Consider the following 15131-nt stretch of genomic DNA (forward strand, 5'->3'; position numbering starts at 1 on the left):
CCGTTTGCAGTTTTGTGGTTAGCCTATCTTTTGTGTTGACCTTGTATGTTTTGATTGGTGTTACAGGCACTCAGAACTCTTGTCACGCTCTACCGCCCCACCCCACCCCCCGGTTTAAATTCTGGTTCTTTAAAATACTTTAATTGAAAGATCCTGAGTAGGGAAAAATTGAATCTGTGCTTTGTGGTTTATGTTGTGTATGCGTATAAAAATGCTGTATACACTTCAATTTGACCACTAACATTGTTAGAAATGTGTTTTACACAAATTTAATCCACTAACTACAGGATTAATGAATTCTGGGATGTTTAGCCCATGTGCACACTAGAGCCCAAGGACACAATCCTACACTACTAATGTGGATAGGGGTCTGAAGTCGATAGGCAAGGATCCATTTGTGATTGTTCATATCAGCACAAAAGATACTGCATCATGTGATATCTCACAAGTAGTGGAGGATTTCAAGGAATTTGGAAGCATGCTGGAGAAGGAGAATGCCCAAGTGATCTTCTCTGTCCCACAGCCAACAGAAGACAGAATGCAGAACATTCTGGAAGAGAACTGCTGGCTGGCTAAGTGGTGTAGGTTAGAGGGTTTTGATTTTATGTAACATTGGTCCACCTTCTGTGGGGAGAAGGGGCTGTATAGTTTAGATGGCCTCTACCTAAGCAGAAGTAGGGGCCCTTCTCTTCAGGGAAGGGCTGGCTACAATAGTCAGGAGGAGGTTAAACTACACCTCTATCCCAATATAACGTGACCCGATATAACACGAATTCTGATATAAGGTGGTAAAGCAGTGCTCCGGGAGATCAAAGCAAGTTTGATATAACGCGGTTTCAGCTATAATGCGGTAAGATTTTTTGGCTCCTGAGGACAGCGTTATATTGAGGTAGAGGTGTAATAGCAAAAAGGCAGGGTAAAAAGAGGGAAGATTTGCGCACTCAGCACAAAATTAAATTTTGTTGAGAAAATTTAATCAAGGAACCAAAGGACATCAAAAGAAGAAATTATTGAATTGCCTGTACACCAGTACTAGGAGCCTGGGTAACATAATTTTGTCATTTATGAGCATAAATTCCATCTAGTTGATATAACTGAAACCCGGTGGGATGATTCACACAATTATACGGTTAAAGTCAATGGTTATAACTGATTTAGCAAGTTTCAGTAGGCAAAAGGGGAGGGGGAGTCGCACTCTATGTCGAAAATGACTGTTTACGAGTCACTGATAACTCAGAAAAAAATGTCCTTGAATCCTTATGGGTCACTGTTCTAACAAATAAAGCACAGGATGGGGTATTAATTGGTGTCTTCTACAGACCACCAAATTACACTAGAGAATAGGATGACCGCTTCCTTACACACCTATATATAAAGTGTGTGAATAAAACCTGCATGATCATGGGGGACTTCCATTCTAGTGGCATATGCTGGAGGTTTCATGCTGCCAGTACTAAAATATCCTTGGAACTCCTAAACATTACAGATGACAATTTCCTAACTCAAAAATTGTTTCAGCCAACCTGCAGAAATACTTTATTAAACCTTGTCCTAACAGAATGAGAGGGATTGATCACAACTAAAAATTAGTGGTAACTTTAGGAACAAGTGATCATGACTTGATCATATTTAAACTGTGCAATCAGAATGAAATCCAGACCAGTTTTTTATATATATACTTGGTACTTTAATAGGGCCAATTTCACAAGGCTGAAAACAATTATGAGCCAAATAAGCTGTGAGGAAGAATTTAATCGGAAAAATATGAATGATCACTGGGAATCATTTAGGTACACCTTTTTAGATACCCCCAAAAGTCACAATCCCACAACTGAGGGATAAAGGCATTCTTTAAAAAAATGACCTAGTGTAGAGGGGAAATGCAGGCAGCTATAAATAAATAAATAAAACAAATGGAAGAATGGAGAAGTTGATATTACTGAATATAAATCAGAAGCTAAGAATTGTAGAAAATTGATAAGGGAAGCAAAGGGACACAAAGAGAAATCTATGGCTAGCGGAGTTAAGGAAACTAAGAAGGAGTTTTTAAATATATTGGGAACAAAAAGAATCCTTACAATGTTATTGGTCCATTACCAGATGGAAATGGTAAGATTATCAATAATAACAGAGAACAGGCAGAAGAATTCAATGAATACTTATATGTGGTGGAAAACAGATAATATAGTCTTAACATATTGTGATAACACTTTCTGTTGCACAAGTTTAAGGATATTAACCAGTGACTGCTAACAGTAGACATTTTAAAATCAGCAGGTCCAGATAAATTGCACACAAGAGTTTTAAAAGACCATGCTGAGGAGCTCACTGGACTGTTAACGTAAATTTTCAATAAGTCTTAGAGCACTAGGGAAGTTCTAGAAGACTAGAAGAATGCTAATGTGCCAATTTTTAAAAAGGGTAAACTGGATGACCTGCGTAATTATAGTCCTGTCAGCCAGACATTGATCCTTGGCATGATAATGCAGCAGCTGATGCTGGGCTCAATTCATAAAGGAGGGTAATATAATTAATGCAAATCAACATGGTTTTATGGAAAATAGATCCTGTCAAACTAACTGATACCTTTTTTTTTATGAGATTACAAGTTTTGTTGATAAAGGTAATAGTGTTGACATAATATACTTAGACTTTGATAAGGTGTTTGACTTGGTACCGCATGACATTTTGATTTAAAAAAAAAACCCTAGAATGATATAAAATTAACTGGCATACATTACATGGATTAAAACCTGGCTAATTGGTAGGTCTCAAAATGTAAATGGCGAATTGTCATTGAGCGGGTTTGTTTCCAGCTGGGGTCCCACAGGGATCAGTTCTTGGCCCAATGCTATCTAACATTTTTATAAATGACCTGGAAGAAAACATAATTATTATTGATAAGTTTGCAGATGACACAAAAATAAGAGATGTGGTAAATAATGAATAGGACAGATCACTGTGGAGAGCTTGGTAAACAAGGCACGGTCAAACAACATATGATTTGATATGGCTACATGTAAATGTATACATTTAAGAACAAATAATGTAGGCCATAATTACAGGATTGGAGGGAGCGGGGGGAAGGACTCCATCCTAGGAAGCAATGGTCATAGTGGATAACCAGCTGAACTTGAGCTCCCCATGTGACAATGTGGCCAAAAGAGCTAATGAGATCCTTGGATGCATAAACAGGAATCTCAGATAGGAGTAGAAAGGTTATTTTACCTCTATATTTGGCACTGGTGTGACCGCTGCTGGAATACTGTGTCCATTTCACAGTCTACAATTCAAGAAGAATGTTGATAAATTGGAGAGGGTTCAGAGAAGAGCCATGAGAATGATTAAAGGAAAACATGCCTTATTATAATAGACTCAACAAGCTCAATCTGTTTGTCCTAACAAAGAAAAGGTTAAGGGTGACTTGTTTAGTCTGTAAGTGTCTACATAGGGAAAAAAACATTTTAATAATGGGCTCTTCAACCTAGCAGAGAAAGGCATAACACAGTCCAATGGCTGGAAGTTGAAGCTAGATAAATTCAGAATGGAAATATTTCATAAATTTTTAACAGTGAGGGTAATTAACCTCTGGAACAATTTACCAAGGGTCATGGTGGATTCTTCATCCCTGACAATTTTAAAATCCAGATGGATGTTTTTTCTAAAAGATCTGCTCTGGGAATTATTTTGGGAAAGTTCTATGGCCTATGTTATACAGGAGGTCAAAGTAGATGATCATAATGGTCCCTTCAGACCTGGGAATCTATGAAAGTCCCTGGCACAAGATCAGGCCCTGTACAAGTACAGAGGTATCTGGAGTCATTGAAAGAAAAATGTTTGAAATCAATTTCAGCCTGAACTGTGCTTTATATATCAGAGTCTGTTTTTTGTCTGCAGAAGCCATAGTAGGGAGTATGTTATGGAGGCTGGTAAGGCTGCTGCTTTTATCTGAATGGCAATCTTTGTTTACTAAAAGCTAAGCATTGCGTAAAGGAAATCCAAGTGGCATTCAGTACACAATGAAGGTGACTCCCATGTTCTTAGCATCTTGGGACAGCGCACAGATGTACCTACAAAGGGAAACGGGTCTTATGACTGTAACCCTATGTAATGAGGTCTACAAACCCATACTGAGCTTAGGCAGAAGCGGGAGGGGAGCCTCTTCTGTCTGCTAATCATGGAGGCAGGCACTCACAGCTGCATCCAATAGAGGAGACAAGGCATACTATAAAGGAGGGAGTGCAGAGATGGAGTGGGAGGCAGAAAGGCTTGGGACAGTATAGGGATAACACTCCCTGCCCAGGCTGCCTCCCTGAGCACAGCTGAGAGACTGATGCATGCTTGCAGACTCAAAGATCAGAGTCAAAGAAATGTCCTGACAAGAAGCAAACTAAGGGGGTCCCAGAAAGGGCAGCAGCGACACTCCAAAGGACCACACCAAGAGTTGGTGACGCCCTGCCTTCTCCTTCTGTGCTCTCCGAAACACGGTTACTCTCATACCAAGTAGCCGAGTATTGTGGCTGGAACTTTAAAGTGACTTCACCGTAATATTCAATGACTTTGTCTCATAGGTATTTGAGTTCTTACTGTTGCCTGCAAAGCTTTCCCTCTTTAATCAATGAGTTTAGTAAGCACAGTCTGATTTGTATGAGAGAAGTGAATCTTTGAGTGAATCTTCACTCAAATCTGAAAGCAAGCCCAACCTTTATTGAACCAAATGAAATTAATTGGTGGTTTCAATTCAGTTCCTAATGGGGCAGGCATCCAAAACACTATAATCCTCACTTTATTGGCAGACATGGCAAAAAGGCCACAAATTTAGGTCAGTGTTTAGGCGTGATGGTGTGTAAGTCTAAAGACACTTGCCCAGTATCATTTCTTCTCCTGAGAACTTTGTCAACTTAGTACCTTCTAGCCACATTGAATTCATAGGAAAAACAAAAACAAACTGTTGCCAAACATTTTGGCTAAATGTCACTGTGACGGGGCAGCCCTGCCCCGCACTAGCCCCAGCGGCATCAGACCAGTAGCTCTGATGGAGGAAGTCCCGCCCCATTCGTACTGGGCATGCTCCAGATGCTCACTGAGTATAAAAGGAGGGAGCTCAGCTCAGTCGGGGCTGGCGGCCGCAGGGGAAGGACCTAACTGGGAAGCTCCTGCAGAGGACCAGCTGGCGCTCTTGAAGCTGCCAGGAACAGAGGCTTCTACAGGCCGGCACGAACCCCTACTGTGGGAGGAACCAGGGGAGGCGACGGATCCGGAGACCCGCGGAGAACCCTGGGATCCGTGGGAGACCCCAACTCCCAAGCTGGTAGGAAGCAACCCAGGGGAGGTGACAGACTGGTACCTTGACCCCGGTAAGCCTCAGCATGTTTCAGTAGGACGCCCCCGCTGAGCCAGTAGTAAGATCCTACGGCTCTGTAACGAGGGCTTGTTCCATGGACTCTGGCCACTGCCCTGCAACCAGGGGCGGTTATATGGACTCTGGCCGCTAGGCCGTGCTGCCCTGCAATCAGGGGCGGTTATATGGACTCTGGCCGCTAGGCCGTGCCGCCCTGCAACCAGGAGCGGTTATATGGACTCTGGCTGCTAGGCCGTGTTGCCCTGTGACAAGGGTTTATCCTATGGACTCTGGCCACTAGGCCGTGTACCCTGTAACGAGGGGCGTAAACCCTCACAGTCACCATTATGGTTCTTCAGAGATGTCTGTCTTGCATGATTGTATGTTTCTTATTGTAACACACATCATGTAGTAATTCTCAGCTGTCACTGTACAGCACACCAAGATCACTCACAACTTCATAGCAGCAGTGGGTAGAGAATTCGGAATCTTCTGTTCCAAAAATCCAGCATTGTATAACTTGAGATTGAGGAGAATCTCCATTGCTATTAACAGTATAGGGTCTATGAAATCGAAACAGCTAAATCGTTATGGTCTAATCCAGTGGAGAGCTATGGCATATAAACTAGCCAATTGAGTCCATTCAATTTACAAGCAAGTGCTTTTATGTGATGGTTGCTATCCATAACATCAAAAATCTTTTGCTGTTTATTGTTAGTATTGTTTTGTGTTAGAGTAGCGCCTAAAGAGCAAGATGCTTCATACCAGTTCCCCTTTCTATGGAATTCTTTTTTAAAGACTGTCTGAGAAAACTTTGGAAACTTGTAATGAAATCAGATGTAATTTATAATGAATGTAGATTTTTTTGTTTGTTTTGTTTCTGGTAAGAATATTTTTTACTAGCAGCTTGGGAGAGCAAATCAATGAGTAAAAGGTGATAATGACTTGAATAGGAACTACAACAAGAAAGGACAGTCAATGCTCTTTCATTCAGAGTTCTGCTGCAACCCAGTAGTGGTGGGATTCTTTGTGGGTATAGTAGTTGCTTTTAATTGAAACTGGAAATGTAAAGCTGTGTTATGAAGCCAATCCTGCTGATTTTTGCTGCCAAACACGCTCCATGCCTTCCACTGCACATGGATAAAATCGTTTCAAGGGAGTCCAACTACAGCAGATTGAATCAGAGGGTTGTGAGGAGCTTCATTGCTTGACAGCGTGCCATAGGAGCCTCTCTCCATGCATCCCTTGGATAGAGGCCAAGCACAAGAAAGCATCTGCAGACTCTGAAATGAAGAAGGAATGTATCCTTGCAGCAATTGATCCAATGTTAGAGGGAGAGATGAATGCTGAAGTGCTCAGTGAATTTAAAAGGATTCCTTTGTCATGCATGTCTGCTGTTCGAAGGACTGAGTTATTGGCATCAGTAGTGGCAGTCAAGCTTGTCAGTGAAGTGAAACGTGAGCTGTCATACACTGGCTGTTGATGAATCAGCTGACATGACTGATATTGCCCAAATGTGCATCTCTGTCACATATTCAGTGGCCTCGTGCAGAGCGTTCTATGTGTTACCCCAACTGAGGCAAACCTGAACTGATGATACGCTAGACACAGAGTATTTTTGTGATCTTTGTTTTGGCTTAAAAAAAAGATAGCATCAGACAAAATGGATGGTTCTCCATCCATGATGGTCCCTGAGAATGGATAATGAAGTGTACTTAAAGGAAACTAATCCTTACTTATTGGCATGTCTCACTCAGTCTTAAGTGAAATGTTTCTGTGAGCTGAACTCAGAGCATCATATCCAGCCACTATAAACACTATCATGAAGTTAGTCATTTGTATCAGACTGGCGTAAATTCATTCTTACTAGGGTGTAATGAATTATTATTTATTTCTTTATTTGCAGACTCTGATTTTTTTATTGCTGTACTTTTGCTGATTGCTTCTCTTATGGATTTTCTCTTTATTGAACCAGTGTTGCTATTGGTTAGAGCACAAGATTGAGAGATCATGCTTCTTGGTTCTATTCCTGGCTCCGTTATTGACATCCTATTTACCCTTTGTCAAGTCACTTACGTTTCCTGTTTGTAATAGTGTGCCTCTTTAAGGACCTCCAGATATTGTAACTTGAGTTACAACCTTCTGGGAGTTGAGGGCAGAGGTTTAGAAGTGCACAGGCTGCTCACTGCTTTCATTCTCCCAATAAAATTATATTAAACTTGTACTTGTGGGTATGCCTTGGCTTACCCTTCCACAAGACATTGTAACTGGTGCCTCATTTATCAGTAACATGGAGGTAATGGAGTACTTCAAAGATGTGTTGCAAGCCTTAATAAATTAAGGGCAAATAATAACCTTAGATATATAGACAACCACCTCCCCTTGCCTTCGGGTGCACTGGTGCATGGTGGTTGAAAAACAGGAGGAAGTTTTTGTAAAAATGTTTACCTCCTTTTTTTCCTTTGGTCAAAATTCAAAATGTTAATGAAAATTTTCACCAATGGTTTTAAAAATTTCAATTAGCTCCAGTGCTACATTTGCCTCTTTTATTTATTTTTATATATAAAGTTCTTTAGGATCCTTGGCTGAAAGGTGCTAGAAAGTTCAAAATGGGGCTGGTGGTGTTTGTTTTTCTTTTAATAAAACTTCCCAAATGTTATGTTGACAAACACAAGCACTTGAGAAGGGAGGAGAAAAGAAAAAAAAGTTAAAAATTTTTATGTTTGCAGGCATCACAATTCTGTTTAATACCTTTTACTAAAATCTCATTCAGGGCCAAAAATAGTAATAAGCGTAGGTCTTGGCTAGCTAAGGTATTACACAATCTTTAGTTAACACAATGCCTCTTTGAGGTTGGAAAGTACTTATCCCCATTTTACACATGGAGAACTGAGGCACAGAGAGACTGAAGTGGCTTGCCCAAAGTCATACAGAAAGTTTGGAGGGATTTGAAATTTGATCTCTGAAATCCTAGGGTAAAACCTTAACCACTGGACCACACTTCCTCTCCCCTCTCATTTAACATAGCAAATAATAATCTTGTGTTAGGTAGGGCATACTTGGATACCTGGAGAGGTCCAGATAAGGTTTTTAATGTGCATCTTGCATAAATTATGGAAGCACAGATGCAGTTAGCTCAGTGATGTGTCAACCTGTGGAAGCCACTTTATCACTGAATATAATCCAGAGCCACAAAATAAAAAAAGTGATATTGTGTCATGTCGTTATTTTATTGCAAATCACATATTGATGCAACATGATAGAGGAAAAAAAAACAACCACCTAGCAACACAATGTTAGGATGCCTTGTGCTATGATTGTTTTGTATAATCTGTCTCCCCTCCCTTCCCTCATCTCTTTCCTAATTCATGTAAAGAATGGGGAAGGAACCTACTGACTGCTGTTCATTTCTTCAGTACTCCCCAGCACAGACTTACATGTGTCAGACAGCATGTGTAACAATTTCTGTGATCAGCACCCTGATGGATTTGCCTAGGAGAAAACAAGTATGTTAGGAGCCTCCATCCAGACCTATTGCCCTCATTAGAGCCACGTGCGAGGTTGCAAAGAACAGCCTGTGGTTCCTAAATTCTCAGAAGATTGCTCCTGAAACACTGAGAACATTTTATATATATGTTTGTGTTTCTCTTACATACTTGGAAGAACCGTGCTGCTTTCAACAGCACGCAGAAGTCTCAGTGTGTTGGCATCCACTTGCACCTGTGGTATAAGATTTAACTCTCTGCTGTGAACACAATGAAGCGATAGGACCTGCTTTTCAAACAAACCTCTCGAAAACCGTCTGCCTGATGAGGCACTAACTCACATATATCACCAGTCCTTAAAAACGATTGCGAATGAAAAGGAATTGTCACTCCTCTCCCTGCCTATTGATCATGAAATAACATGCATGGAAATTAGATACAGAATACACACACACAAAAAGGTGCAGTCTTTAAAATTCCTTCAGGCCAGGTACTTGAAACACATGTCATAATTTTGGGTTCACATCACCTGGCATATCGAAGACAGACTGCTTCTCTAAAAAGCAAATAGACTCCAAAGTATTCCAGGGATCCTTCTAGAAGTTATGGTAATTGCACACACCTCATCTAGCACAAACCAATTAATAAAGAAATACAGGTAACATTAAAAGAGCATCCCATGAAGACTTGGACACCTCCTACTATGAGGGATGTCATCCCTCACTGAAGGTTCATTGTATAGCAGCTGCAGAATGTCACAATAAAACCACCCTTTTCTGCCTTTTCATTTCAATAGGGGTTGTGTTTGGTTTATGTCCCAGTTGATTGTTCTCTGACCAGTTTACTGTCATACAAGCAGTAGAGGAAGCATATTTAGTCCCTGCAAGACTCTGTCACCACCCCTTTCTGAATGAGTAGCAGGGGTGTGTCACATTCTTGCTCTAGTTGTGGTGCTATTCTGTATATGGCTTTCCAGGCAAAGTGGTGCGGATCCTTCAGGATGGTTGAGGACTGTCTGACTGCTTTACTATAGATTTATTCACAAAGATATTCTATACACACACACTCACCTCCACTTTGTGTGTGTGTGTGTGTGTGTGTGTGTGTGAGAGAGAGAGAGGATCACCATCCCTATCACTCAGCCTTCCATTCACCCCAAAGAAGAGTCAGACCCTCAGTAACCCCCTTCTCACTCAGCAAGGCACTTCACTGCTCTCTTTCCCCTCCCATACTTTGTCTGGCTTTGTCTGTTTACATCCAGCGCGTTCAAGCAGAAACAGGCTCATACTGTTTGTGTTTGTACACTGACTAGCACAACAGGGTCCCCATTGTGGTTGGGGCATCTAGGCATTGTTGTAATACATAATAAATACTAATTGGGGTGGGGGTGGGGATAATGCAGGCGTCCTGTCCATTTAGCTATTGACTTTTCTGCTGATTATGCCACCATACTTGGTGATTTATAGATTAAAGCTCATTTCAGACAGGTCACAAAACAGCTATCTGATTGTAATGACTCTTGGTCACTGCTGGCTTGGGCTGGATTCCAACTAGAAATGAAAGATTCAGTAGCGCGTGCGCACACACACACACACACCCGCCATTCACTGCACATCCAAAATTCACACCAAGGTGAAAAGTTGGTTTTAAAAATCTACATGCTCTACAGGCCCCCTCAATAATATACCTAGATTTGGAAAGATTTTTTTATCAATAAATCTTGGTAGACATCAAGTTTAGCATATCCACACAAACCGATGACGGAAAATTTCCTTTGAGAATCAAAGTTTACAGCTAGGCAAAGTAAGAAAAAGAGTTTGATTTAAGAATATTTACTTGGTATATTTTGACATGTGATGATGACAATTTGTTATTTAACAATTATAATGCTTTAATTCTTTGAAGCGCAACATCTAGTGTCATTAAATATTTAGCTTCTGAGCCATCCCCCCATAATGTCCCACAACTGTGAAAATTTAAATTGATAAGCTAAATTGATAAATTAAGCTAAAAGACTTAAAATGCATAATTTTGCACATCTGTGAAAATGTAAAGCAATTACAAATAGAAACAAGCTTAAAATAAACAAATATTTTGTTGAAATTATTAAAAAAATCACATTTTGCCAAGCCTAAATTTGCACCATTCCAGCCCCTTTACTATGAATATTAAAATAGAAAAAAAAAAAAAAAAGGTCTGTATATGTATGTTGGCCCTGTGATGTGATGTAGGCTGCTTGTGTGACATGATCAACATATGGGGCAACTACAGTATGTAACTGACACAGTTTAAATGTTGATAAAGCCAGTGGCTGCAAGGCAGTAGTGGGCAACCTGTGGCCGGCGGGCCACACGTGGCCTGTTAGGGTAATCCGCTGGTGGGCTGCCAGACAGTTTGTTTACATTTGCACAGGCCGTGTGTGGCTTGTGGCCCACAGGATGCCCACCGCTGCTGCAAGGCCATGCAAGGGAGATGTAGGTTTCTGTCTTCAAGGCTGCATCATGGCAAATATGAGGCTCCACCCCCTGAATTTTCATACCAGCAATAAGCTGAATATGAACAATTCTTTGACAGGAGTTTATCACTTCCTGGGAGAAATGTGAGCAGACATCATTTTTAGGACAAGCATTGTACAGATCCTATGGAAAGTATGATCTCCAGCCCTTGAGAGTGGAGTTCTTCTTAGTGTATGCACAACATGCCTCAGATGGCATGTGCCCAGGGTTCATCACCAAATTTGGCCCACAAGTTGGATTATGGGCTTTTCCAGCCTCGGTGCTGACGGGGAGTGTGATGTGAACACTGATCCATGACCCATGAGAGTGGAATATAGGGGGTAGTTGTGAATCACAATTCTTAAACACACTGGAAATATAATGTGGTAATTGTTGCATGCAATACATTGGTGTACAGTAGTTTACATTTAAACTGCAGCCATTAACTAACTGAAAGGCTATTTTACCATTACTGTTAAGCCTCATGGATTTGTGACAATTAAGGATGAGACTATTGCAATGCACCATATACATGAATAGTTTATGGAATCTGTTTAACATGTTGTTTGATTTCACTTACCTCTTATCATCAAATCAGGGATGCTCAGGCCTATTTCTAAAGTTTGGGATGGGAAATGATGTGAGATTCAAAATGTAGGTGTGGATCAGAATTTTGCAGCTAGACCCTTTTTTCTATGATGACTTGAATCAAACCCGTGCACCTGAACTTTGGGTTTTTGTCTTCAGAATCCATAACCGCATCACAGTCCTGTTTCATGCCCATCTCCATGTAGAGTGCACAATCTATTTTGTTGCTTCTAATCAACATTTGTGCGCAAAATATACCATACCATTTCAAACATTTAACATTGGCTATTTAAATGCTTCACTTTCACTTTTGGCACAAGGAAATTTAATACAAATCCATTTTAAAAAAATCACTAAAAGGAAAAATACTTGGCACATTTATAGTACTCTGTGCTTATGATGTTGTAGCCAACAACCTAATGCCCTCATTCTTCAAAGATTTAGGCACATGCTTGACATTACGCTCATGAGTAGTCAATTGACATCAGTGGAATTCTCATGTGTGTTGCAGATTAGGGTCTTAATTTACTTATTCTACCTGTCAGTATCAGCCCTCTTAAAATACTTCATTCTTTATGTTTCAGCTGTTCATGGAGCAAGTTTTGCCATCTAATCTGCCTACCTGCCATAGACCATATGGTCTGCAATTAAATTCAATAGCAAAATTTGTATTTGGACAGCAAATATTGGAAATGGTAAGTTGAGTAATTATAGTGTGACACACAGGCCATAAAGGTGTGAGCTGTCTATCAGTCTGTTAAACTACTTGCTGATTAGGAGTAAACAGTTTCAGGCCAGGTTCTGCTTATTTTGAAACTGATGGGAGCTTTGTACCTGTGATTAACATAATCAATTACAGGTACAAAGTGTGGAACCTGGAGCCGTATTTCCCGCAACTGTGCTTTCAGTGACACTTATAAACTTCTCTCTTTGCTTAGTATGAGATTGGCAAAAAGTTAAATAGAGGCTTTGTTTTTGGACCAAAGTGTTTGAGCATCCTCTGTATAGTACCACTCTCAGCTCTTTCTGTTGTTCATTTTTCTGCATAAGAAACTGTACTAACAGAAGTTGCTTATTTAAAGACAGAGCTGCACTAGCCTCTTTGTACTTTACTAGACTCTGCATGTGTGCCATCAAACATAGATGTCACAGACGCTGGGCTCAGCACAGCACAGGGGAGAGGGAGGACACAGGTGACATTAAGCCACCTTTATGTGCGCCCACTCTGGGGCCATTTGACATCTGATAGAAACTAAAGCAGCCTTAGGACTTTTGTGTTGTTTCTGGCTGTCAATGGCCACTAAGTGCCATTCTGTTAGCTGGGGATCACCCTTAAAAATGCCCTAGCCACATCCACTTTCTCCCACACATGCGCCCTACTCTAGTATCTTGGCAGGGAGGGTGGGATAAGAGTTACTCCACAATCCTATGCCATTTGAAGAGTCTCTTCTGCAGGGGGATCCTTGGGTGGCCCAATCCAATTGCTTTCTAGTTGCTTTCTGTTCCTGGGAGCAGCACAAAGTAGCTCTGGGGGTGGGTTGGGGAGGCCCAGAATCTGACTCAGTATCCCCCATGTGGGCTTTGTAGCTAGTCCACACATTCTTGCCTCGCTCATGCAAAGCCATCTGGTAGTGATGGCTAGTATGACTACTGTTTCAGGTTTCTGAAAACATCAACACAGAATAATAGTCCTAATCCAGCAGTTTTGTGTGGTGGAGCAATAGTGATCGAGGTACTTGACTTACCAGTTATTTTATTACCCTCGAAACAAAGGACCAAATTCTGTTGTCATTTACACTGGTATAAATCAGGATTAAATGCATTGGCCTGGAGATTAAAGACCAGAAGAAATTCAACCAAAGGGAGCAAATGTTTAGCATCTGCTATATGTCCTGTTCTCATCCACAAGACCTGACACCTGGCAGTCTGGAAACACATTCCTGAATGCTGAAGATTCTTCATGTTCAGAGGTACGCGGAAGCTTTGTTGCGGGGCAGAGATTAGGAAGGAGATGGGAGAGGTCTCAAACACAAGACACCATGTGGCTTTTCATAGTATTTCATGAGCCAGGGTATTTTCCTATTTGCAATGGTTTAAAGCTGGGCTAACCTTGGGGTTACGGTGCAAGGAGCTAAAACAAACTAGCCCACTGGTATGTATCTATCTTTGTATTTATTTCAAGTTGGATGCTCTCTTTCTTTTCTTTCCTTTGGTGTGTATATGTGTGTTAGGTCCAATAATGCATTAAGCACGCCTGATTGGTTAGTACAGCTATTTGAAGCATTCTACAAAATGTGAGTCCTAGCAATTTTAGCTCTCAAACCGGCCAAGACGGGTGTGAGTAAGCTTTATGGACGCGAGTAGTCCCACTGAATTTAACTTACTCAGATGCACAATTTTTTGTTGGATTGAGACTTACATAGGAGTGGAGAATGAGGTGACACTTTTATAACAAAGTGGAGTAAGTATTACCGTACACTTCTGTTTCAAGTCCTTAGAGCTTTGTGATTGGGCAACTGTTTAAGGATGGAGAATAGATAGTGTTGCCAGTTCTCATGATATTTGAGGTTTTCTTAAAACTCTAACTTCTGGAGATAAATGAATATATGAGAACCTCAGCTTTCATAAAAACAAAAATAGCAAGTTTCTAGCCCCCACTGTTGTGGAGAAAAGCCTGAACATTTGATCCAAATGTACCCTAAAAGCTTAGCAAGCAGTACCCCCCAAAATATAGTATCTTTTTTTTTTAAAGCTCCTGATTTTTGAATAGTTGGGGTTGACAACTTGTCCAAAAGCCTTGAGCCTGCATATGCTTAACTATGTGACTAAAGGTACCCATGTATTTAAGTGTTTGCAGGATCTGGCTTTAGTAAGGAAATTTAATTGGTTAGAAAAACTGTGTGTGTGTCTGTCGGGAGGACTACATATTTTTGCATTGCTGATTATGCCAACTTGCTGTAATTTCATATTTATTTATTTATGTATTTATTTGCAGGCTTGTTGCATGTTATAGCATTATAATGTTAATGCTTTGTCAGGGCCTCAAACTCACTCCTTGCAGATGAGCTCCTCAAATCCTAGAACCTGTCCTAGGAAACATAATTGTATAGAAGCAATGAGGCTCTGGAGATGGTTGTAGACAGGAGGTGGGCATGTGAACCTTATATTCTTCATGTGTAGGAAGACATAGCTTACCTTTTGATGTTTGTGTGTTTCTTATTT

Source organism: Malaclemys terrapin, chromosome 7 (genome assembly GCF_027887155.1).
Source record: "Malaclemys terrapin pileata isolate rMalTer1 chromosome 7, rMalTer1.hap1, whole genome shotgun sequence".
Taxonomy (NCBI): domain Eukaryota; kingdom Metazoa; phylum Chordata; order Testudines; family Emydidae; genus Malaclemys; species Malaclemys terrapin.